Raw genomic sequence first — 25,785 nt, 5'->3', positions numbered from 1 at the left:
GTTCCGAGGGGTGTATCTACCTTAGACAGTTCAATAGCTAGTTTTCAATAGGCTTTTATTCTATTCACACTGAAGGGATGCATTGTTCTATATAAGTAGAGCATTTCTCCCAAAATATATTGTTCACGTGTTTTCAAGATTATCTAATGCAAAGTTCACGAACGCCTGTCACAGAAATATCATTGGGGAATTTCAAATTGTTCAATGCTATTATTATGAAATATATGTGTATAATTAAACATTTCATTTTTTGTCTAGATCTGGATATTAAAAATAGAAAATATCGAAAGTTTATTACTTTTGTTAATTACTGCCGTTTTATTTACTCGAAGAATTTATACAAAATGAGTTTAACTTACACCCGCACTTGTTGTCTTTTTAAACGATAGGTAACGATCAGAAGTGAATCTTTATATAAACTGTTTTATTTGAATGATATTTTTAAGAAATTAAAACTTTTCCAGGAGATACACCTCATGACTATGTAAAGATAAATTATTCTTCATGTAAAAAACTAAATTAAAATATTAAGTAATTTAGCCGTAAGATAGTAGAAAATTGATCAAGATACATTCATGGAGTTTTCTTCAATTAAGAATTCGTATCAGTTAAAATCAAGGTATGAAATAAGACACTTATGGACATCCGGTATTCAAAGGATTAATAAGCAAGTACTCTGGATATTTTATAAGACAACTGATCTACGAAGTTATATACGTAACATATTTCTGTGACACATTTGTTCCTGCAAAATTTTGGTTGCTTTTTAAGGCAGAAAGAGGAAAGGAGATAATTTCAAACGTTTTCAATCATCATTAATGAAACAATGTAGTAATAAATGTGCTTTTTTCAAAATATATTAAAAATCTATAAACCATATATGTAAACAATAACATTGGAACAATCAAAAGCATATATTCACGGTGAAAGACAGATGTGTCACATCTATTCGCGCGAATTCAAACGTGTTTTTTGCTGACGTTCCATTTCATTCAAAAAGATGTCATTTCCACTATGATAAATTAACTTTAAATAATGATAGGTATTTTTATAGAAAATTAATAGAAATTTTTATAATTATTTTCTTGGAAGTAGGTGAAAAGCTAGAGAGGCAATTGATAAAGATTTGAAAATTAAAATTAAAATTGCTCACTTTCATAATCTGTTTATCTAAAATTTCAACAATCTACTTTTTATGTTAAAAAATCTATTACCAAATATCATTCGGCAGATACGATAAATTCTCACTATTTGGAATCGAACACTCTATATATAAACTATTCACTTTCTGTTCTACTACTATTGAATATTTGTTGTTATTTTATTCCTACTTATTTTGGACAAACTCCAATAAGCTGCTTGACCACAACAACACGCTAACTGATTAATCAAACTTGTGCAGTAATATTAAACAAACCACGAAGTCCTACAGTCTTCATACAGTTCTGATATAACTCCTTCGATTATTCCCAGATTCAAAATCTCACATAAATGACATCAATTCGGGGACATAAAGACGGATAAAACGAATAGACTAAATACGATTCCGAATACTGACTTTCAGGACTGCTTCAGGAAATGGAAACCACTCTGGCATTGATTTATTAAATCAAATAGGGACTTTCCTGGAAAAGGTCCCTTACCGTATAATATAGCGTGAAATGTGAAACTAAGCTCGAGAATTTTGGGGCGAACCTCGTATGTGCGGGTAATGTAGCCTTGAGGTATTATCAAATTGAATCAAACAAACTTCTTCGAACTGAAACAATTTACAATGAATCTTTGAAGAGGGAGACATTGCTATGGGCGACATAAGAAGTTTATTCAATATTGAATATTCCAGATTAACCAATACGAAAATATCCAATGATTACACAACACTTTTTCGGTAGCATTTTTCAATACCAATGCCATGATCATTGGCAAATGAATATGTTTAGACTAGATAGGATTATGTTTACATTTTATAGGGGAATGGGGGGGGGTGAAGGACGTTAAAAATAGTTGAACTGATTCATCAAGATAAATTCACTTTCCAATGTTTAGACTTTGAATAAATTCCACAGATAAATATCGGTTCATAAATGTATAGTATTCATATTCACACTTCAGAGTGTTATATTCTGATAAACGTTATCGTTTATTCCATGAACAACTATTGTTTCAAATAATCTAAGAAATTCAATATTATTTGAATTGAAACAATATAGTTGAGAAGGTACTGGGAATTGATCATATAATAGCCCCACTTAAGTAAAAGGTCGTACGTTACATTCAAGAGCAGTCGTGATGTCCTAAAAGTTTTCCTTAGTCCTACCGACTATCAATGTCTTAAACTTACTTGACAGCACTTAAGCAAAAGAAAATTTATTGAAAGTTATTGAAAATTTCGGTTGTCTTGGAAAGATACCTATATGCTGAAATTTCTATTCAAATTTTCACTTCAAGGTATTCGTTTTCGGTTTGATTATTAAAATCAAAATCTATTTGTAGCAATACAAGGTTAGAGAAGTGTGTATCCAGAACTGCCCGGAATCCTTGAAAGCAAAAAATTTATTAATGGATGAATCTAAGTTTTCGTAAAAATAATTCGTCCACCGTAAGACATTGGATTCGGTAAATTAAACACCTGATCATTTCAGCTTATCCCAAAACATCTAGGTTTGGACGAGAATTTTAGGGGGACTCCATACAGAGTCCTTCTGGATTAAGAGACATTTAACGGGAAATGATTATCAGGAACTTCTATTAACCAAATTATTTCTGTAACTCTAACAAATCATCCTATGAACTTTAAGGAAAAGTGGTTCCAGAAAGATGGCTGTCTTGCTCATAATAAACGTGAGATTCAAATTTATTCAGAAAATAATTATATGTATGTATAAATACAATGGTTCATTCACGTGACCTCTTAGATCACCAGATTTTTTTCCAAAACAATTTTTTGTTGTTATTTAAATCAAAATGGAAGAGCTTTAAGCCTTAGCGAATTAAGGAAAAAATATTCTAGGAATCGATTTGGATATTTGGATATCTAATAATTTTTTTCATTCCACAAACCATCGTTTCACTTATACTCACTTTTGTGAAGTCGACCTACACCTTCCTGCTCTCGTTTTGATATTGATCGATTTTGATTCTAATAAGTAGAATACTCAATGAATGGAGTAGAAGTTCAGTGAAACGTTGACTTTATTATTATCCATTGCGATGTTCTATTGAAATTTAGATTTAGTAGATTTTAAGTAGGTGAGTTGAATTGTTTACAAAATTCTTCACCTCTGGTAATTTTTCCAGTATAATAATGCTGAATAATTATATTATACATCGGTTTATATGTTGTAGCTTGCCTTTGGAAATTAATTATTGGAATAAATGGTAAAAGTGAAACATATCTGTCCCATTAACTCTGTTTAAAATGCAGAACAATAATAATACATAATAATAGAAATAATAATGATAAACGCATGGGTGGGTATCACCTGTTAGATTTTTTATCCACTACTCAGTGTGAGTCAGGGAAGTAAAAAAGAACATTTGATATTGTTGATGTAGAGCACATAAGTGTCACTGATGTGGCGAGTGCGATTTTTTTAATTCTCAAACACATTTTGGTACTCTCCCGCATTGAATATCGCATGAAATTTATAGGCCAGTTTTGAATTCTATAACAGTATATTGCTTGAGTTGCATTTTCGGAGAATATAGTTTCTATAGTGTTATGTTACGAGTTTACCTTAGAATTATAAATTTTCCAGCAGTTTTTCATTCTTTATGGCGTAAAAAGTGTTTCCTAAAACGATAATATTCTGAATAATTAGAAATAAAACTAAGTATTCCAATTAATTGCAGATTTCAATTTCAAACGACGTTATTTTATATAACGAATGATTAACACTTCCTATTGTTTATAATGCTTTAACCAGTACTTTTCTTAGTAGGACATGATTAAAAATCGAGCGATGTCAGCATTTTTTCGGTTCTAAATTTTTATATACCTAAAAGATATAAATGAATTCACAACTTATGAATAAAATATCAACTTTATTTGTACAGTATTGTTACTAATTTTAAACCTACTCTCCTAATTTTCTGGGTCAAGATCCTCTCTACTCATAATGAATAAATATTTAATTATTTCCAGCAATGATGAAAATTTCTCATACTTTCAATGCTATAATGCTACCGAATAATTTTGAATATACTCACCTATCGTTTGAAGAGATGAAGCCATTTCTTTTATTATGCAAACTATTTTCAATATTGCACTGCCTTCTTCAGAATATCTGTGTTTTCCAGTCAATGTTTGTTAATTGACGTGCCAGTGTAAAGTCAAAGTAATGTGAAATTTGTATCAGATCCGAAGATTTTTTATACACTACTTACACCTTTCATTGTCATTTGGAAAAGTTGATAATGTGAAGGAATGGGAAATTTCTTAAACAGGGTACAAATCAAAATCAAATCTCTCATGTTTTAAGACACCTTCTTACTGAAGGTGTCTTAAAACATATTTGCCAACTTCGAATGTTACAAGTTTAGTACAAAAAATATAAAACGAGCTCTAAACTTCCTAATAATTTATGAATAATGATATCTATATATATATAACTTAAGAAATGTCACGTTTTGTATTATTGCATCAAAACATGTTACAAGAGTATTTACTGGTCTATTAGTGGTGTAGGAGATATTGAAACACATGGTTACACTCCAGTCTGTGGTTATGTTCATTTTTTTTTGACACGAATTATGAAATTGTGCTCGTTATAAAAATTATTTATTTTGGTTTTTGTGTTATTGTTTGCTCATTCCATCCAAGTTGATATTTTTGTTGCTGATTTACTGCTGTGCAAATGTTCTCGAGATAGAGAAATTAGGTAAATCTTTTTGATTAAAGTTGCAATAACTTTGACTTTGTAATAATAATTTGAAATACAGTAAATTAAAAACGGTAGCAGGATGGTATTCTAGAAATATATTTCTCCAAATAGATATATTACATATAAAATTTGATATTGTAGTTAATCATGGTAAAAAGAATTTAATGAAAATACAAAAAAAGAGAAATAGTGAATGAAGACAAATAGATTTAAAGTTGTAAAGACCTTATGATAATATTAAATGGAATATGGCAAGTTATAAGCAAAATACAAAAGATGAGCAAAAATTCAGAAGATGCCAATCAATATATTATCAAATCTTGCAGCCTGCCGTTATTTCTTAGATTAGAAGAACGAAGTTTATCTTGCTTTAAGATTAATCAGAACTACAAAGAATTAGTTCGAATGTTTAAATTGGATCTACGAAATATTTCTGGAATTGAATGATTTATTTGTCTTACTTAGGTATGGATACTGAAAAATTGTTTATCAAATTCGCAAGAAATACGATAAATTTCGACTTTGTAGAAAAAAATTCTATTGTATTTTACATACATAATCCTTCAATATGGTTTGATTTTTGACTTCACGTTCCCTAGAATTGACATAATGCTCTGGAATGATTTTAATCAAGATCCATGTTCCACGACAGACACTGCAAATATGATTCACTGAAGCGGCTATAGTAACAGACTAACAACTGGTTCAAACTTGTAACTACTCGCTCAACACATTAGAAATTGTTTCAATTTATTCTTTATTACATCATTGTAATCTATTCAAATGTTTCTATGAGTGAAGATCATTTTTTTAGATCTTTTTATGTGTTTTTCTTACTAAATCGTCTTGATTCTAGATCTCTGTTAATAAAATATGAGTTTAAATAAAAACATGTAAAAATTGGGGTTTTTACCTATTTCTGTTTTTATCAAAATTAGTTGACACTGATAATTTGCGCATTTATATTAATCAATAGATCATTTACAACAAGAAAATCAAAATAAAAATAGAAATAAAAATCACTTTTAGCTACAAAAAAACTTTTTCCTTAGTTATTACTTTTCAAAAATATGTGGCAGCCATCATTTAAATCATTCGTGGTTGCATCAAAATGTTTGAAAAAGACCTATAAGTTTTACTCAAATTATTTATTTTTTTATCATTAATAGCTTTCTTGTTACTATGTATGTGATCCATTTCTAAAAATTCTTTCCTTGAATTTCATTTAATTGATTTGTTTCAAGAATTTTCTAATCTTTATAATTGAGTTTATGTCTTTTTGATATTCCATGGTTTGTTAATGCAATTTTATTTTTTCATCGTATTTATGACAGTTTAATCTATTTTCTAAATACTGAGATGTCTGTCCTATGTGAAGAGCGGATAGATAGATAGATATTATTTCTTTTGTTTTTGGGTGTTTTAAATTTTAGTTTAGTGAAATATTTCGATTATGTATTATTACGTCCTTTTTTGATTCACATTTTCAATTTTACATCTTAGTACAGCAGTAATGCAATCATCTATATAACGGGAAAAGAATGGGACATTTGTATTAACTGTGCTTAAAATAGTATACCCAAAATCTTCCATTACTAATTATACTATAACACTTGATATGGATGCTTCCACGGCAGAACCATCAATTGGTATATATATATTTCATTTTCAAATTTGAAATATGTTGTTGCAAGTGTTTAGTTATATAACTTTTGATACATTTGTTTTGAGATATGTCTCTGAATCCTCCAATGTCAACTAATTTTTTTCTTTATTTATCTTTCACAATACTAATAGGAATATTAGTACATACGAAACCACATCTAACGAAATAAACACATATTGGTCAGGAATTTTTATATTTTCATTGAAATCCTATGTGTTTTTGAAATAACATTTGTTTTGGTATAAATTTTTCACCAAATAATTAGATGATGAGGTGAGAGGAGTTTGAGTTGGGAAACACAATTGGTCGAATATGTATGTCCTGTTAGTACAGTTTTGGTTGAGCATATATTTTTGAGGTTATGGCATTATGAATTTTCAATTACTTTGCATCTGATGGCAAAATAAGAAGTTGTTCTTTCTAAGATTGAGATTATTATTTTGTTTTTTCATGAGCGCCCTGTTTAATTTATTTATCTTTTATTTTGATATCCATGTTGTAGGTGATTCATTGATTAATATAATTATGAAAATTTTCAATGTCAAGTTATATTTTTATAAAAATCGGAAAAGATCGAAATCGTTAATTTTTAGTTTTTTAAACTATCTATCAGAAGAGAACTAAAATCAAAACAATTTTTCAAGAAAAAAAACATATCTTCAATATATTAGTTCTTATTACGGCTTATTCTTACAGCATAAGCTCGAATGATACTTTTAATCCCTACATTGCATTAGTACTACACGCTTTGAAGATATTCAAATGGTATTCACAGTTTTTTGTGCTGCCTTGTAAAACATAACTTTAGGTACTTTACTTATATGAGCAATAATATGCAATAACACAAAAGTTCATTTCATTTCGAGATTCTAAACGAATATTTATAACTCAATTTATAAGATTTATCAAAAACTATCTAAACCAGAACGTTGATACAGATATATATATATATATATATATATATATATATATATATATATATATATATATATATATATATATATATATTTTATTTTGTGCCCATTACAAAAAATATAAATAATTTAGGTAGAATAACACTATATAAAAAATGCCTTTTATTACTAAAATTGTATAAATTTTCATTAATATTCATGCGTCATAATTAAAACTTGTGGATAAAAATCTGACACAATGATTTTTGTTTACTAGACAATAGATTTAAATTTAATAAGGACCCGTGAATATTTGAATTGGTAGCTAAAACTAATAGGTATAAAAAAGCTTGTTGTTTATTGTGAAATAATTATCTGGTAATCTAGAGAAAATTAATTAAATTTGGTGAAATAAAGGTACTCAATTCTAATTAAGTACTTAAATTAATCCTGAAAATATGATATATGTTAAGTAACAAATGGAAAAAGAATTATTTGTAAAAAAAAATTTATTTTCACGAGGAATTTTTGATGGTTTTTAAATTGATTATTGCTGCTAAAATGAGCTTTTTTAATCAAAACAATATTAGAAACAAAAAATACATCCATTTCAAGTGAATGTTTCAAGTTTGAATAAGATTTAAGGTGTTCGGGTATCTCAAAATTCAAATCAAAATCAAAAGTCTGGAGCTTGCGAATTCACTCACAAACAAACAACGAGGCAAAGTAACTTTACAATTTTTTTTCGAATTCTCAAAGAAAATGGTTAGGTGGAATAATAAATTGTGAAGATATATTTATTAAACATGGTAAGTTGATATATGATTCAGAGACAACATCCTGGAATTACTAAGATTTTTCGACGAAACACTCGACATATGTTAAATTTGGCATACTTCTTGTTACTAATTTTCACCGAGACTGTTAAACATAAGCACGACCACTTTTAGTAGGAGGATATTTGAAAATTAATGAACTAATGGATTTTTATAGCATCGAAGAATGTATGTTGTAAACATTGTTACGGAACCGACATTGATCATATAATATTAAAATAAATAATATATTTGTTATCATCGTGGAGGAGTATAAAATTATGAAATAACCACGTAACAGCTCATTGGATGAAGTTGTTTTTAGGTTACTAAATAATACTTTTAAATGGGCAAACAATTAATCAAAAGAGAAACTTTAAAATCAAGCTAATGCTTTATAAATGGAAGCAATGGTATTTACTGAATTTTAGATATTCATTGTAATAATAGACATTTAGTGTTCAGTACCAATTACTTTTCATAGATTGTTAATGAAATTACGGATAATAATATTATATGAATTTATATACTGTGGTAAACAGTCTCTGAAGACGATAACTTGGTTATCGAAACGTGTGTCAGACAATGTAATTGTGAGTCTTGGTGTAGTGGTGGTGTAAACAGTGTATTATTCACAATGAGGCACAACACCAAGACCACTTCAGACAAGTGTTCGAAAAGCTAGCAAAGTATGGCGTCGTGATCAACGTACGTAAGTACGTATTCGACGTCAACGAGATTGTACTGCACAGTTACGCCATCAACAACGACGGAAAGTACATGTCATCCTCGATTACTCACAACCGCTGACCGTCCAACAGCTGCGTCAGTACATCGCTTAAATTATTACCGAATTGGCATGTCACATAGAACGCACACGCAAGCTCCTTTAACCGAGATGCTCAAGGGAGACTTTCGATAAGACAAAGTTCTACGCCTGTCTAGCTGCTTCGAAGACGAATGACAAAGAACTGGAGAGCTCAATGCAATCAGGATCCTCTTTACAATTGAAACAAATACAGATGCCGGAAACGAATTAACTATCACACTTTAATAGCAAAAGCTCGCCAGTACATCACACGAGCTTACAGAAAAGCAGCTTTCAACTCTATCCATCGCCTTTCGTAGCCAGGTATCAAAACCACTGCCAAACTCGTCTCTCAGAGGTGACCTTAATTTCCTAATAGCATACAATTGAAGTAATCATCTTCGATATGCCTGATATATTTTTTGGAAAAATCCAATACCTGCTACCTGCTCATTGTTCCATAGTTACACGAACGGAGGCGAGGCGTTTGGATATGAGTAGAAATTCATTCTGACTCGACACAGCTAAGCGATCAGATCTCCAACGCCGACATCTCAACGAAGCTGCGCTGTTTCCAGAGACTTGCTCGCGCGTCGTGGTTTTTACTCTTTCGTTGTATATATTTTTGAGTATATGGTTTTGTTTATATATTATAGTAAGTTTAAGTTACCGAAATTTGTTTATTGTGCTACCTCTTCACTACCCTCTACACTAAGACTAGCGCCCATAATTTCTAATTCATTTTTTCTATATTTAATCAATGAAGAAATAGGCACGAACATATAAAAAATAACAGCACAATTTGGTTAACAATTAATTTAGTTATAATTTGTATATTTGGTGCATTATTAGTGAAGTTCTACAGTTTTAATTTTGATTTGATTTCGAGGTGTAATTCGAAATCAAATCTTCTAGAGGTGAAGACAATTCTAGTAATATTGTTCAATAAGACTTAACTGATTCTTTGTACTCAAATAAGAATTATTTCCTTTTCTTCCTTTTTTCTTCGTAGTCATCCCAGTTCTAAGACTTAGTTTTATTTAACTCATGTTACTATAAATATTCTATACTCTTGAATTTTTTGCATTTTTTAAATTGTAATTATCAGAATTTTGAATTAATTTGATGCAAATGACAATTAATGAGTATTCGAGATGAACAAATTGTCAATAACAATCATCATTATAATACACCTAAAACATTTTTTCTAATTAATAAAAGTCGTCTAATGATAAATAATGGTGTAAACTTATCCAAGAAATATAAATAAATACCTTGTTACCATCTGGTCAGTAGTTGCAAATTTTTAGTCATAAATACAGGCCATAAACGAGAACACCTTAAATACGGCATTGACTATTTGTCCCATAAAATCAAGTGAATTATGATTTTGCCAGTAGCTACAGAACCGGTTTCAAACATTTGCAGTCAAAACAGTTATTAACACAATAAATTAAAATAAAATAGTAACAAAAATATCGTAAATGAATTTTGATAATAAGATAATACGATTCTTTTAACCTTTACTCCAGTCTACGTTTCTGACTAACTCAAAACACTAACTCTGAACACCTTAGATATTTAAAGGAAAACAAATGAGCAATGATTCCTTGATTTATACATTACGTTTCTCATAAAAAATTATATTCATACGATTATGAAAGTAGATGGGATAAAGCATAGATAAATAAGTAGAAATTTCTCATCGAAATTTTGAGAAAAAGATTGAGGCGCCAAAAAATTTTGAGTAAATAGGTATTAGAATAAAGATGAGACTAAAAGAGTTATTTAACACAAAAAAGAGAGTGATACTGCCTTTCATATGAATAAGCAGATGGTTATATATTGGGAATCGAAGGTTAAGGTAATAAAAAGAAACTTCTTATAAAAGTGAAAGAATTTGTCCATAAAGATTGGAGTAGCACTCCCAAAATAATAATAATAAAATATTTTTAATTCTCCAGATGGGACTTTTTGTTAAAAATCGAATGATACTTTTATCTTAGTTGAAATCTTATTAATATTTTTGAAAATTATAACTTATGTAACTACATCTATAACCGACCCTGGTAAAGGTAAGAGAGAAGGTGTTATAGGGCCCGTAAGTACAGATAGAGGTATCAGGTCCCTGGTAAATTCGAACTAATACCATCTGCACAACAGATGCAGTCCTGATTTGGATCCTTAAGTCGTCAGATGTTGACCCGTTACTTCTTTTTGCTTAAAATCAACCTCAACCCTTTTCCTTTATCTCTATTCATGTTATATATTACCAAATCATGTCCGATGGGGGCAGATGTTTTTTCACTACTAATTTTTAACTTACCATGTGTTTTTATCAGCTGCGGTCGTATTTAGTAAATTATTTTTTTCTTTAAAAAATCTAATCATATGACATTACGAGAATTAATTGTAAACGGAAGTAAAATGACATTTCATTATTAAGACTTTGAAATTATATGACTTAAAGGTTCCATCATAATGGTTGCTTATAATCCGTAACAATTATTTGACTTTTTGTATCCAAAAGTACATATTATTATTATTATTATTAACATTGAATTTTTGCATTCATAAGCTAGTTATGGATAAAAAAATCGTTTCAGATTAGGAACATTTGAATTTATTTTATACGCAGGAATAATAAAACATTAGATGAAAGAAATAAGATTCAATTCAGTAGTTACAAAAATATATGCAGGGTGTTACGAGACTTGATGCAAAAAATTCGAGAATGATTAGATGACGTAAAAATAATGCTGTGAAATTTTCTCATACGACCCCTCGGTTCTGAGTGATAGGCTTGCCAAATAAGAACTTACATTAAAGTATATTTTTTAAATTATATATTCGAACATTATGAAATTTTAATGGATGATTTCGTATGTCCATGTAGTGTGTTTGACTGAATAAATAATTCTACACTACTATTTGAAGTCCAGGGGCGGCTTAAGCCCAATATTTAACAATCCGTAACTTTTGCAGTGATAACTTATACAATATAAAGATAGCAAAAATGAATGGGTGAGGAATCATTTTGAAGAAATTTCTGTATAGCTGACCATTCAGATCATTATCAAAAAAATACTAAATTACCCTCTATTCCTTCCCACACATTACACAAAGTCGATGATGATTCTTTGTTTGAATTGTACCGAAATGATTTTCATCTGACCTTAAATGTAAATTACGGAAATTAGTAAAACCATCTCGTGTGGAACCAGCTTCATAAGTAAACAGTATTTTTTCAACAAATGTATCATCAACTCTTTATATATCTGGAAATCTACGAGCGTAGGCCAGTCTTGCTGGATAATCCTCTAGTTCCATAACATGCACTTTCTGGATGTAAAAGGGATGAAGAATTTGTTCCTGGAGAATCCTATGAATAGTTTTCGTTGATAGGTTAAATTGTAGTGACATTTTGTGTGCGCTAGTTGTGGGATCAGCATCAATTGCATCTAATGTATTTTGCTCTAAAGCTGGTCTTTGTATAGTTCGTTGTTGACCTCCGCCACCTTTTTTCGCTAGGACACTAAAATATCATTTTATAAACTTATATAATCTTCTGGCTTCTGACGAGTTACCAGAAGCCAAACCATACATCAAATGCATGTCAACATATTCACTAGGTAAACTCTACCATATTGAAACTTTAAATACGATGTGATGATTATTGATAACCAGTTTTGAAAAGATTGACAGCAAACTAACATTAACAAATGAAGTCGCTTGCAATTGAATATCACGTAGTAGCCTATTCGAGTTAAGAGTTAAAATTCAATTTTTTTCAATCCTAAAGAATTTTTTAGCCATAATTAGCTCATAAATACAAAAATTCAATTTTAATAATACTTTTGAATACAAAAATTCAAATAATGAAGAATTTAAGACTTGTACAAACTAAAGGTTCTAATTCTGAAGAAAATAATATAATTAGAAGATATATGGTAAGTCAGTCCTGTTTTTAGATAAACATAATTTTATAATCATCATGATGACAACTATTAGCCACTTATAGTTTGGCCTTTAGATTTAAATTAATTGTTGTCCAAGGACGACTATTACATAAGCGCTGCAGTGCTCTAAAAAACTAAAAGCAATAATAATTACATAATTATCTGAATTAATATCATCCATGATTTATCCGAAAGAAAAACATTTGTATACGTCGCAATCGCCTTGTAATACCTTAATAAACAAATATGTTGTTTTATAATTCATCCGGGACAAAGGAACATGTTCTGCGCACTCTTTCCATGATCTAGGATGACCCCCCGTTATAGCTTCAGTGGTCTAAAACAGTGGCGTGTTTTACTAGAGAAATTTATTGCGTTTTGTCCAGCACAACGCTCAATAGATGAGTAGATTTCGAGTAAAAACTCTAGTTCTTTAGAACTTTAACTGAATGATAATATACTATAAGAGAGAGAGAGAGAGAGAGAGAGTGTGTGTGTGTGTGTGTGTGTGTGTGTAGTGCACTATTGTAGTTGTTTTGAACTTTTTGTGTAATTACTAATACGAAGAATTGAAAACGGAAATAGGCCATTACATTGCACAAATTTACACAAGATATGTCTCACAAAAATTATTGAATTTGTAGTTGTTACCAAAAAAATGCATGTGTCTTTTACAAGAACCAATCGTCACCAAAGATCAGGGATACAGTCTTTGAAAGGACTTTGTATGTTATCACTCTTCATGAACTGTTCCACCAAATCTAGAACTTGTTTTCTAGAGAATCCAAATCCATATTTCTCTATTTTCAAAGACCATCGATAAGATGTTTTTCATAGTCAGTTGAAATGGCAGTATTTCTGCCAAACGATTTTGATTTCATTCCACGTCTTTCTTTTAAATGGTCGATAATCGTATTTAACGGTAAATGATATATTTGGCTAGCATTGTAAGCCATTTTACTCGTTGCTTTAATCTCTTGCATGGCTTTCTCCAAGGTTTCTTTTGAATAAATGCATTTGTTTGTTTTTCGTTTGTTATGAACCATATTACCCTTTAACAAAATTAGAAAAAAATAATATATATATATATATTAAATATATATATTATATATATATATATATATATATATATATATATATATATATATATATATAGCGACATAGGATATAAGCAAACTACAGAGCACATACCCCACGTGATAGTCGCCACTTGCCCCATGGAAGAATATGTATAAAGGTTGAGATAAAAACACTGTTTTCACTCATAAATTTGAAAATGTCGAGATAAAAATGAATTCTATATAAAATATAATCAATATTTTATCTACTTACCAAACATCAAAACCTAAAAACGCACAATTTATTAGAACGATTTGTTATTGCAAGTAACAAAGTTGATTTCAACATATTGATGTAATTGGCGTGAATCGCACGCGACGTAGGTGACATCTATGTGAAATGGTTCATACTGATATAAAGTAGATATATTTCATTATCATGTTTACGAGAAAAACAACAGTTTGCGCACTTACGCCGTTCAATTTATCTTAATATATTTTCCCAGTGAATATTGTTATCGATAATGTCACATTTCTAATGACTGGTCGGTCAATAATTGCTGAAATACATATCCCTATTATGGTACTTCCAGTCTACACCTATGAGGAGATATATCTCCAAATTCTAGTTGACAATAACCATCAAAAAGGCGTAAGCAATATATTTCTCAATTCATATAGAATTATAGCTGCCTGCAATAAAATTTAAACAAAATATATCCACTGCAAAAGCCAATATATGTTGATATTTCTTGACTTGGTATCTTTAAAAATGAAACAATTATTATTACATATTTTCGGCCCGGCCCGCATTGTATATATTGACAAGAACCATTTACAAAGAATTGCTAGTTAATTACCACTCTTCCTAAAAATAAATTAAAAGCTCCTCATAACTGTCTCAATTGCCGCGCATCAAAGTATTTAAGTAACTTCTGAAACTATTCGAAAAAATCAGATAAGATGAGTGCCTAACCTCTACAGTTCTACTCATAAATCATTAGTAGGTACCTCTCACATTTCTGTGTTTTTGCCATTTTCAATGAATAGTATCCCACACAGACATGAATTGATGGGAGACAGTAGAACAGTAAACTGATTTCCATTTCTTTGCACAACATTTGACGTTGGCGGAGAGAAGCTAATTTGAAATTGCCGTGCCTAGCCGCACATTGTTATAATCAGTGCCGGTTCAAAGAATTCTTTCGCATGTGGCTCCTCCTGCTTTCATCAGCAAATTCAATAATACAAGCAACGGTATAAATTTTGTTGCGTATGAGAAACTTTAAATTGAAAACAACTTCTGTACTACGTAATAAAATATAGAACAAATTGTTTGATACTATTATTCTACGGCATCTACAGGAGAACAACGAGAATCTTTGAATATTTATCTGAAGTAGATGTTTTGGCTTTTGGCTTCAAATGGCCACCAACGGATATATGAAAATAAATTCGAGCATAATTTTATGGTATGTGATTACATGAATCTTTCTAGTCTATGAACAACAAAAGGTAACAGGCTAAGGTGCCTGTAATTGCGACTTTATTAACCAACTTAACAGGTAGCGGAATAAGGTTAAAAAGAGGAATAAAAATCTTAACAGTATTTTGACCGCTAAATAATTGAAAATTTAGATGATACTCGAAAAAAGAAGAGTCGAGACGTCTATGAAATAATTGAGTACAATTTGGATTTGAACGAAAACATACACGTAGACATTATATACATACAATTTGTAACAGTTTTCTATTTCACAAGATTCTCCTTTTATTATGACATATCGCAAGCATTTTTATTATAATATATTTCCATAATTTACAGAAGAAAAGTTACAAGTTTATAATTTATATGTTGAGAAGAAAATTGAAATTTTGTTTTCTCTGACCAAAAAAAAATGTTTCAAGTTACACGTTAGGAAGTGTTTGTCATCCTAGTCAAAGAAATACTTGCTCTCGATATTATATATCCTATTGAGTCTTATCATACATGCTCTTATTAAAATAATCCAAAATCTGATTACCTATTTTAACGCCATTCTTATCATCAAAATGTCGAAGTTCCTAGATTGTTTCATCTTCTTGTTAATACCTCTACAAATCATTCTAGCAATCATCTTCATTTTCAGAATGCTATTTCAATTGATAATGGAAATGCAAAATTCCACTTTTTGATCTTTGTTTCTTTTGTCATCGTAAACTCAGTAGTAATTTATTTTTTCCGTCCCATTTCACATAAATAATTAAAAAGCCGTTTAATATCTGCATTATCAATCAAGTCATATATCATAAATGGAAGTATATAATTTTAAAATAACTACAATGAATTCATATTTTTTTAGTAATTTATATATCGATCATTTTAAACCAATGCCACCCAGTATGCTTATTTTAGTGTCCATTAACAAAAACACGCAATATGTGCTCATATACGATCATGAACATACCTTTTCCATAACAAATTTTAATTGGCTCTGAGATATAATGGAAAAAATGAAATGATTCTCTTTGTTTTGACTTTCGTGTACGGTTTTTGTTTTAACCGTAATCAAAAAGCGTCAGTTAGGAGTTTAGTTATCAGGATCGTATTCAATACACTTTTAATTTTTATTACACTAGACTAAAATAAAAAACGCAAATGAAGATAGTCAATTATCTTTTTTTGAATATCTTGTGTTTGAATCTATCTATTCCAAATCTGATTTTAGACAAGCAAAGCAATTGTGCATTACATCATTGTTTTTATCTGAATTGCTAAACACTTAATTTATCATTTGAATATGTAGATACTATTCTTCTGCAATAGTCGTTAACACCTACGCTACTGATGTACCTATCAGAGATTCCTGGTAATATTACGTAATTTCTTGATATCCAAACTATTTTCAAGTAAATTTCTAAACTTCACCAAGTAATCTTAGAATTACATTCTTTCTTCAAAATAGTAACCTCTGGGTGCTAATACGAAATTTCTCAACTTAATATGAAACTAATTCAGTGGAGAAATGAGAGAAACTAAGCTCGAGGTTAGTTATCTCCCTTTCCAGAATTCACACATATTCATATGTTATCATAGTATCTATTTTTCTCCTCTCTTGTTATTTCTTAGATTCATTCAGGTTATTTTCTAGAATTTTCCAACCTTTGCCAATCGCTAATCGAGATTGGCAAAATCAATCCATAATACCGACGGGATCATTCTATTTTTTTCGTTAACCATAACAAAAATGGAAATCAGTACTTGTGTAAGTCAGTAATTTTGAAATATTTGAAAATGGGACCTACAAATATACAATTGAAAAAGTAAATATATTGAAAAATTAGATCTCAATCTTCTTGAAAAAATATTTGCATCACGTATATATTTGAAATAGTCTAATAATTATTCATTACGTCCTTCAATGATTGCATAAAATGGATTGACTAGGAAAGAATTTTATGGTGAGAAACTAAACGAGAATTATTTATCGAATTTCGTTCACTTAATCCTACTTTTAGTGAAAGATTGTGTGTTTTCTTGTTTGACTGTTTAGATGGAATTTTCTAATCAAATTTTACTTACTTTCGGTAATAGTACATGACTCAAAAAAAACGGTGAAATATCGCGTGTATTAATGGAATCAATTTATACATGAAACAGACTGTTCCAATTTACATTTTTGTTAGCAATAAATTGTTTTTAATAAAATTAACTTGATTTTATAAGTTTTTAAACGATTTTCTGTAAAATAAATAATTTATATAAGACTTTTGTCAAATGAGGTATCAAATGTAGCATAGTTTGATAGTTCAATGATTCGTGAACTTACAATCCTATGGTGAATATAGGTCGCATTTCATTTCAAAAATCTTGTAAATTTCCAATCTACAACCGTTTTTAACCTCATATATAAAAAAATACAAAAAAAAATTAAAATAAGAATGATTTAAAGATGATGATGACAAAGTTGAAAACGTTTATTGTAAACATATAATTATAGAAATATAAAAGGAATTTGGTCATATAATAACTATTACTCTTTAATAATTAGCTAAATAATCCTCTTATAAGTAAAGTTAAAATGATTGTGATGTGTGAAAATATAATTGAAGAGTAAATGAACATAGTAATACATTAAAGTAAGTTAGGGTGATGTATAAAGTGACATCTGAAGCAATAGGATAAAATTTGAAACCAATTGTATGCAGATTTACATCAAACATTTTATTTTTATATATTAATTTTTATTAAAATTTGATTTTTGTCAACATTTATTCGCTTAATTTTTATAATAAAACTCCGTTAGAAAATATAAAGCCGATCCTGCAAATAAAAAAGCTACCTATTATTTTGGAGTTAATTTGTAAATGTCCTGGCAGAAATTTTTCATGCCGAGACCACAAGTTTTGTCTCCCACAGGATGATAAAAGTGTAACGGAATGGATAAACGATCAAATCTCCATTTGCTATTGACTGTATTTTGCTTTTGCATGCAATTCTACTAGAAACACGACATCTTGTTATTGTAAGTATCACGACCAATAAGCGCTACCTATCATTAACAGTAACTACTTTCCCATAATCTGATATAGGCCAGGCAGGACTACAAAACAAAAAATTATAACTGAAATTTGCAAAAGGTAAACAGAACCAACAATTATGTATTCAAATATTAAGCAATTATTGTTAAATCTAGAAACCTATTGAAATTTTGATAATGATTAACAAATCTATGAAAAGCTTTATTTCTTTGTCTACATTATTAAACCAACAATCGCCGCCGTTCAGTATACGTACTACAAAATTCTTGGTAATAAAAACTTGAACTCTCCATTATTGTCATGTATGCTATTTAGACTATTGAGTTGTTTCTTTGATATACTGCTTGATGACTTGATTAGATTAGATTATCTTCTAATCCCTAATTTCTTCTAATTCCTAAGCGATTCTTTTTCTAAGACGCTTGTTTTAAATTAGTATGTGAGAATCTATGTAACGTGATTTTTACCCACTTCAAAAAGTCGAATTATGCTAAAATTTAGCACACTCATCGAGGACCGATGATATACAATAATTTGATAAATTTGTATTCTAATCAGGGTTTTCGGGATTAACGTTTATTTTTATGTTAAAATTTTTTTTCAACTATGTTTATGTGTTTATCATTATAGTCTATTTGTTATTAGCAAAAGACAAATAAAAATTTTTACGGATTTCAACCTTTCATTCAACTTTTTCTATTAGATTTTATGTATAGATAACTTGCAATATAGATGAGTCAAACTTTCCAATACCTACCCAAACATTATAAAATTTTTATCCTTTGACAATTACCTACGGAATTTGTTATTCCCAGGGTATGACTGGTAACTTTACACCTTTTGATATAGTAATAATATTCTTGTTTGCACGGATATGACAGAAAATATGATAAATTGGAAGGTCACTACTCCAGTGGTGGAGGGATTTCTGGAGGGGATAGAATACAAATTCATATTCAAATTGTTCTATTTTTCGGTATACTAAAAATATTATAGAAAGATTTGATCCTTTTGACCATTTTCTTTACGACAGTACCTACAGGAATAGACTAAAACTGTAATGTCTTTCCAAATGATAGTTGAGAATACTCAGTATACATGAATTGGTAGTCTTTAAATACAAAGAAACTAGATACTAAACGGATTTATTAAAATAAGAATCACTATCTGACCTACAGTGATTGCCTCTCACTAGTGTTTTATTCTATTGTTTCTCAAATGTTAAATTCAAAAGGTTTGATGATCTGAAATTTCGCAAGTTTAAGTTAAGTATATCATCAAAGTAATCGACACAATTTTTAGCTCCACAGCAACTTTTTTTGAAAACCACATAAATATATTATCGCTCTCATTATATTAACACAAGTAAAAGGGATGAGAAAACTTTATTTGGAAATACTTTTGTTTATTACGTTATGTCTATTTTGTTTGTAACTGAGTTATAAGTAACTATTTAAAGAGCATAGATTTCATTTTCTCATCTAATTAGGTGGAAAAATATTTTACTGAAATGTATACTTGTACGTGAGCTCTTTTGTTTCTATTGAATAATGACTTCATATAAATCTCATCACAATTAGTTCATATTTTAGTATAAAATGTATATAGAATAGAATCCATTCGAAAGTGTATTCTACCCCTTCAGCACCGTCCATGAAAATAAGTGTGGGAAATATTTGAGGGAGTGCGTAAGAAGAGCTTACCTGTGCCCTAGTACACTAACAGTGCAGGTAAATTTTCGAATAATAAATGTAGGTGTAGAGATTCAGTCAAACCAGCATCTGTTTCTTCGGTTCCCATGGATATAAGACATGTGTTTTGCAGATTTTTTAAGGAAATTTTCGAAGAGGCAGGTGTTGAATTCAGGGTACATTTGGTGTGAGTACTGTATTCTTATCGCCAAAAAATAAAACTTTGAAAAAGAAGGATATAATAGAGGTTTATTTATGATAATTTATAAAATTATATATCAATAAACTAATGAACACGCCGATATCAAATATACGAATCAAGTTAAAGATAAATATCACCGACGGTTATACCGGGGTTCACGCTAGAACTTAACTCTCCTCTTTTTTTTAACATGTGGATGAATAGAAATGTTTATACCTACAAAACAAGAATTTTCTCAAAATGATTTCACAAAACAAAATATGAAAAAGGCAGGCTGGCACAATAGGCATATTTTAATTGAGAGTTTTTTAGCATTTTTTCTACTAATCCCAAATATATACTTTATTATTTTTTACACCTGAAATATTTCCAAAAATGCTATTTGGAGAAACCTTTTTTCAATAAATGTATTTCAATAACCAATAAAAAATAATTAAGTAGTTATGGCAGTATGAGATAAATCAATTGCTCCAAATGGTCATCATTATTTTAAAATACAGATATCATATTGTTCAAGTTGGCTAAGCTATTTCATATAGTATTAGTATGGTTTTGACTTAGTTATAAATAAATCCTTCAATATTTGTTTTCAATAATCTCAATGCTTTCATTATTATCAATTTGATCAAAATTTTTCTCCAATTCTTACGGAGAAAACAGTTACTTCTAAAGCTGATATACCTCTGAAAGTATCCTTATCAGGTTAAAGTGTAGTTAAAAAATATAGGTCCCACATTTTATTAGGAACAACGCCACATAATAGCAATTTTTCTAATTTGAACAATTTTTTTAGTGTCTCCGATTTTTGTTTTCCCAAGAACATCCAATTTTTTCTGTTAAATGCGCCTGTTGTTATAAAGTAGAATGCGTAATTATGAACGATTACGCTTTTGGTATTCTATAAAGTGGCAACTTAACTGTTTTTTAAATACTCTTTGATACTTGAATACAATTAATGATCTACAAGAATATGTATGTTGAATATGTCATATAGTTAATATATATGTACGAGAATGACACAAATATATTGTGTTAAAAATGAAGGGAATAGTCCGACATATGCATTAGGTGATCAAGAGGAAAATCTACCAAAATATTGAAAAATAAAGATATTAGAAAAGCTTACCTATTTCGAATAACTTTTGTAAAAATAATTGTTTTTATCCCTATAAATTACAAAACTAACAGGGGGAAACAAAATTATAGTGATAAACTCAAAATAAAGAGCGTTACAAACAATAGATTATGAGACATTCTGAGAAATATCAAATTTTAAAAATAGTTTTAGTCACACCCAATTAAGGATTATTTCAACAGGACTCTCACTCGATATATTCTATTATTTTTATTATTTACTAAAACATAGATTAATTGTTAACAGAAAAATATAATATGAATGTGAAACTAGAGTGATTTGCTATTTAAGTTTCATTATAAAAAAAATTGGTAATATATAATGAGAAGCAATTCAAAACAATTAAATAGATCGTAGTACCGCTTTCAATTTATTTAGTATCAATTTCCAATCGAATATAATGTTATTGTACTGTAAATGAGCTAATAAATAATCGAGAAACTAATTCTATTTGTTATAGTGGAGAATATTTGCCAATAACGAATATAAATATTCTCCAAATCCTAAAAAATGAAAATACAAAATTCTGGAATCCTTGAAAATATAAATCCTGATCATGAAAATGTAACGTTAACATTCAAATGTAACTTTACAATTGTTGTTTGAATATTAACATTGTCAGGAAGTTTAAATTAACAAAAAAAACTTGCACTTGTCAGGGAAAAATGGTAAGTATTGTAATAATGATTTAAAAAAATAACGAAGATAAATTTCTGTAACATGACACAAAATCCGATGTACAAAAGTAATTTGTTGTTTCCAATTCATACAAATCCTAAATTATATAAATATGTACCACATCATTGTATTTCTGGTAAAACATCTTTTAACGCGATCCCAAAGGAGACGTTATTTTTCGAAATAAGATCTACTTCCATTACTAAATTATTAAATTAATTTCTACAATGGATGTAGTTGTATAATATTCTTGTAAGTTACTAATAATGAAATAATAAAATGTCCTTTGAAAACTACGAGATGCAATATTTCTAAATTTATTGATGAAATACTTAATACAAAGGACATCCTAAACTGTTCCGTCAAATGTAAACTGCAGCTTCTAGATTTTATTTTATATCCATCGTACCTAATTTACCTTTATATTATTTATGGAACAAGAGATGACGCTGTTAAGTCTCAAGAAATACTACCTACAAACTACATTGTATATGCCTACACTGATAAATTGTTTACTATATACCTGTGTTTTTATTGCCGTCATTAGCTTTCAACGTAAAGGAGTGAATTTAATTTAAATTAAAGATCGTTTAGTGATCAGATAATTATATTGAATGCACAAGAATATAAAAAGATTATATTAACGGAAATAATTTCTGGTTAAAAATATTAATAACTGGTCAAATTTTGATATTTATAAGGCCAATAAAACTGCCTATGTCAAATATGCGATGAACGGTAACTGTAATCACCCAGCAGATGTTTTAATAAGATTTTCGCATTTATCTCATAATTCTCTGTTCAATAATTCCAAGATATTGTGATATTTATTCGTATCTAGTATTCTTCATTTATAATTTATTTATATTTAGTGATGCCTTATTGTTTATATTAGTACCTATATTCTACGTTCTACGATGGAATAATTGGGAAAAATCGAGGACTCGAAGACAATAATATATGTCAATATAATGAAAAAATAGTTACAATGAGAATAATGTCGAAGATTAATCGATAAAAAGAAAAAGAAATAAATAACATTGGAGGAAAAATATGAATAACTTTTAGTTCAATTTGTTAATATCGTAAAACCATATTCTAGACGATTCCGGGCACCTTTGATACAATTAAATGCAATTGTAATGTCCAAAATCACATTGGGGTGTGAAAGTTTGTATTCTAACATTATAAGAATTTACATGCAACGCTTTTTTATTTTCATTCACAAAATATTTTCTTTTCATGTGCACGCTATGGAAAGCTCTATCCAAGTGAGTCAAAGCAAGTTGAATCAAGATCAAATGTCGAAGTTTTCACGATCATTGCAGTGTTGTGCCTTTCTGTACAAAATTTGTACATTTCGCTCTCGATAACGCACTATCTATCAACAAGAAAATTGAATTTATGCCTAAGGGCACAAAAGAAAAGAACCGAAATCTTCTAATACAGCACCATACGACTTATCTCTTTCTACAACTTAAATTATCATTTCGATGATGAATCTTCATGATCTCTTCACTACTTCCCAGCAGCTCTTTTGAATAATAACCTATATTTAAAATACCGGGAATCGTTCATCGACTATGGCTTAAATATACTGACGCCCAAACGAGTAATCTATCGATTTTGATTTGTTTTTTGGTAATTGGTAAACTTTATCAATATATACTCTAATTAATCATCTGCTTTATGAATCCGTAGCAAAATACGTTCGTATATACGTCTAGTCCACGGCATAAGGATTAACTGTGCCATAATCTGTGGAGAAGGTGTGAACTGGACAATTTTCTTCCCATCATATCGCACAAATGGTCAGAATTTAAAATAGGAAGACAACGGCAAAATATTACCACATAACATTACGCTCTTTTCACCAGCTCAAACGTTGATGACAGTGGTCCCAGTCAAAGGAAGTACTCATCGTGGATGTTATGAGAAGATACCAAATGCAGCAAAATAGTGTATCCATGGTAACCGATTTACTTTTGTGCTCGTCTACTTTATTCAGCACTCGCGCATGACTGTCATTGCAGTACGAATTAACAAAACGGTCAATTTCAATAGACTTTTTGACTTCATCGAACTAATGGCATCTACTTACGCTTAACGCAAGTAGATGAACAGAAAATGTATGTACTTGTCTTTCGTTAAAAAATTAAGAGAAAAATTTTATTTTTGAAAACAAAGCCAAAGATAAAACTTTGATATTATTGTAATAGCTACTATAAATATGCTTATTATGTTGCCAGTAATAAAGGTTGATAAATGATCCCGTCTGGTTATAAATATAATTATGTTAAGTAGAACACTAGCAAATATAATAATATAATAATTATTATTATTGATGAAACAGCTAAGGAATGGTTTCCTAATTGCCAACATATCTGATTTAACTTATGAGAAGAACAAAATGGAAAATTGCAACTATCAAATATTACATGATTGACCTAAAGTTGTCTGAAGTAGAGAGGAAACAAAAAAAATAAAATATAATCTTGATAAAATAAAGTAAAGGAATAAAAAATGTTTTTCAATCGTTTTTCTATATAATGGTATTTGGTATATATTTTCAATTGGAGTCCCCAAATCTACATTGAGAAGTTAGGGAAATTTGGAAAATCTTAGTAATTAAACAATACTTTTATGAGAGTATAAAAAATATAAACTATAAACTTATTTTTTATGTAGCGGACAAAGAGAACTGATGATTTCCCATATGTAATATAGTTTGACAGAAAAAAATTCTTGTATTAACTCTAATTTAAACAATTAAAAACGTGTATATAAGGTTAGTATCACATAATATCAATCAAATCTCACTTAAATTTGCTAAAACGTACTATGACAATTTTAAAATAATAATTGTTGTCTGAAATATCTTCTAACAAACCGTGATGAAATAATAAAATAGAATATGGGCTCTAATTACTAAAAAAGGTTTAGATTCTGATAATCAAAATAAATTGTGCTGTGCTGTAGTATATAACATGCAACCAATTCAGGTAGATCTAAAAATATTGGGAATACCCACCTCGATCTAGATGATTTCGATAAAAGCAGCTGAACTCTATCCCACCGACGTATCCTTAAAATACTTTTTAAAGATATAGATCCCATTATCGAATATATATGTACACCTGCAATAAAAACGTCAAATTATTTCTCAAACGAGATAAATTAGTATAGAACTGTCATAATATATTAAAGCTCAAAAATTATTTAAGGTACAGAAAAGTAGGTGCGAGGTTCATAGGAATACCGTTACCAATAACAATGGAATTTGAAACAGTGTGATGTTTTAATTAATACAGACAGCTGTTTAATTTTGCTTCGCCTCTCTCTCCACCTAGTTTCGAGTTTCTTGGAACATATTCTGCACTACCCTTGAATTATTAGCTGAATTGTAAAAGTTTATACACAAAAAACCGCTACGGTAAGATACCAATTCAATCACTACAGCAGTTTAAGCAGGAAAA

The 25,785-nt window shown here is 29.3% G+C and overlaps 1 protein-coding gene across 1 annotated transcript in view; it reads right to left on the bottom strand.

Annotated features, from left to right (window-relative positions):
- Positions 1–25,785, bottom strand: part of LOC130450923 (neurogenic locus protein delta) — a 184,096-nt gene that overhangs the window by 141,146 nt on the left and 17,165 nt on the right. The window contains exon 2 of the mRNA XM_056789643.1: positions 25,341–25,446. The gene's annotated coding sequence lies outside the window, so the exon portion shown is untranslated. The remainder of the gene's footprint in view (positions 1–25,340; positions 25,447–25,785) is intronic.

This window comes from Diorhabda sublineata, chromosome X, assembly GCF_026230105.1.
Source record: "Diorhabda sublineata isolate icDioSubl1.1 chromosome X, icDioSubl1.1, whole genome shotgun sequence".
Lineage (NCBI taxonomy): Eukaryota > Metazoa > Arthropoda > Insecta > Coleoptera > Chrysomelidae > Diorhabda > Diorhabda sublineata.
Note: the sequence above shows the minus strand (reverse complement) of the source record. Positions and strands in the feature narration are given on the sequence as shown.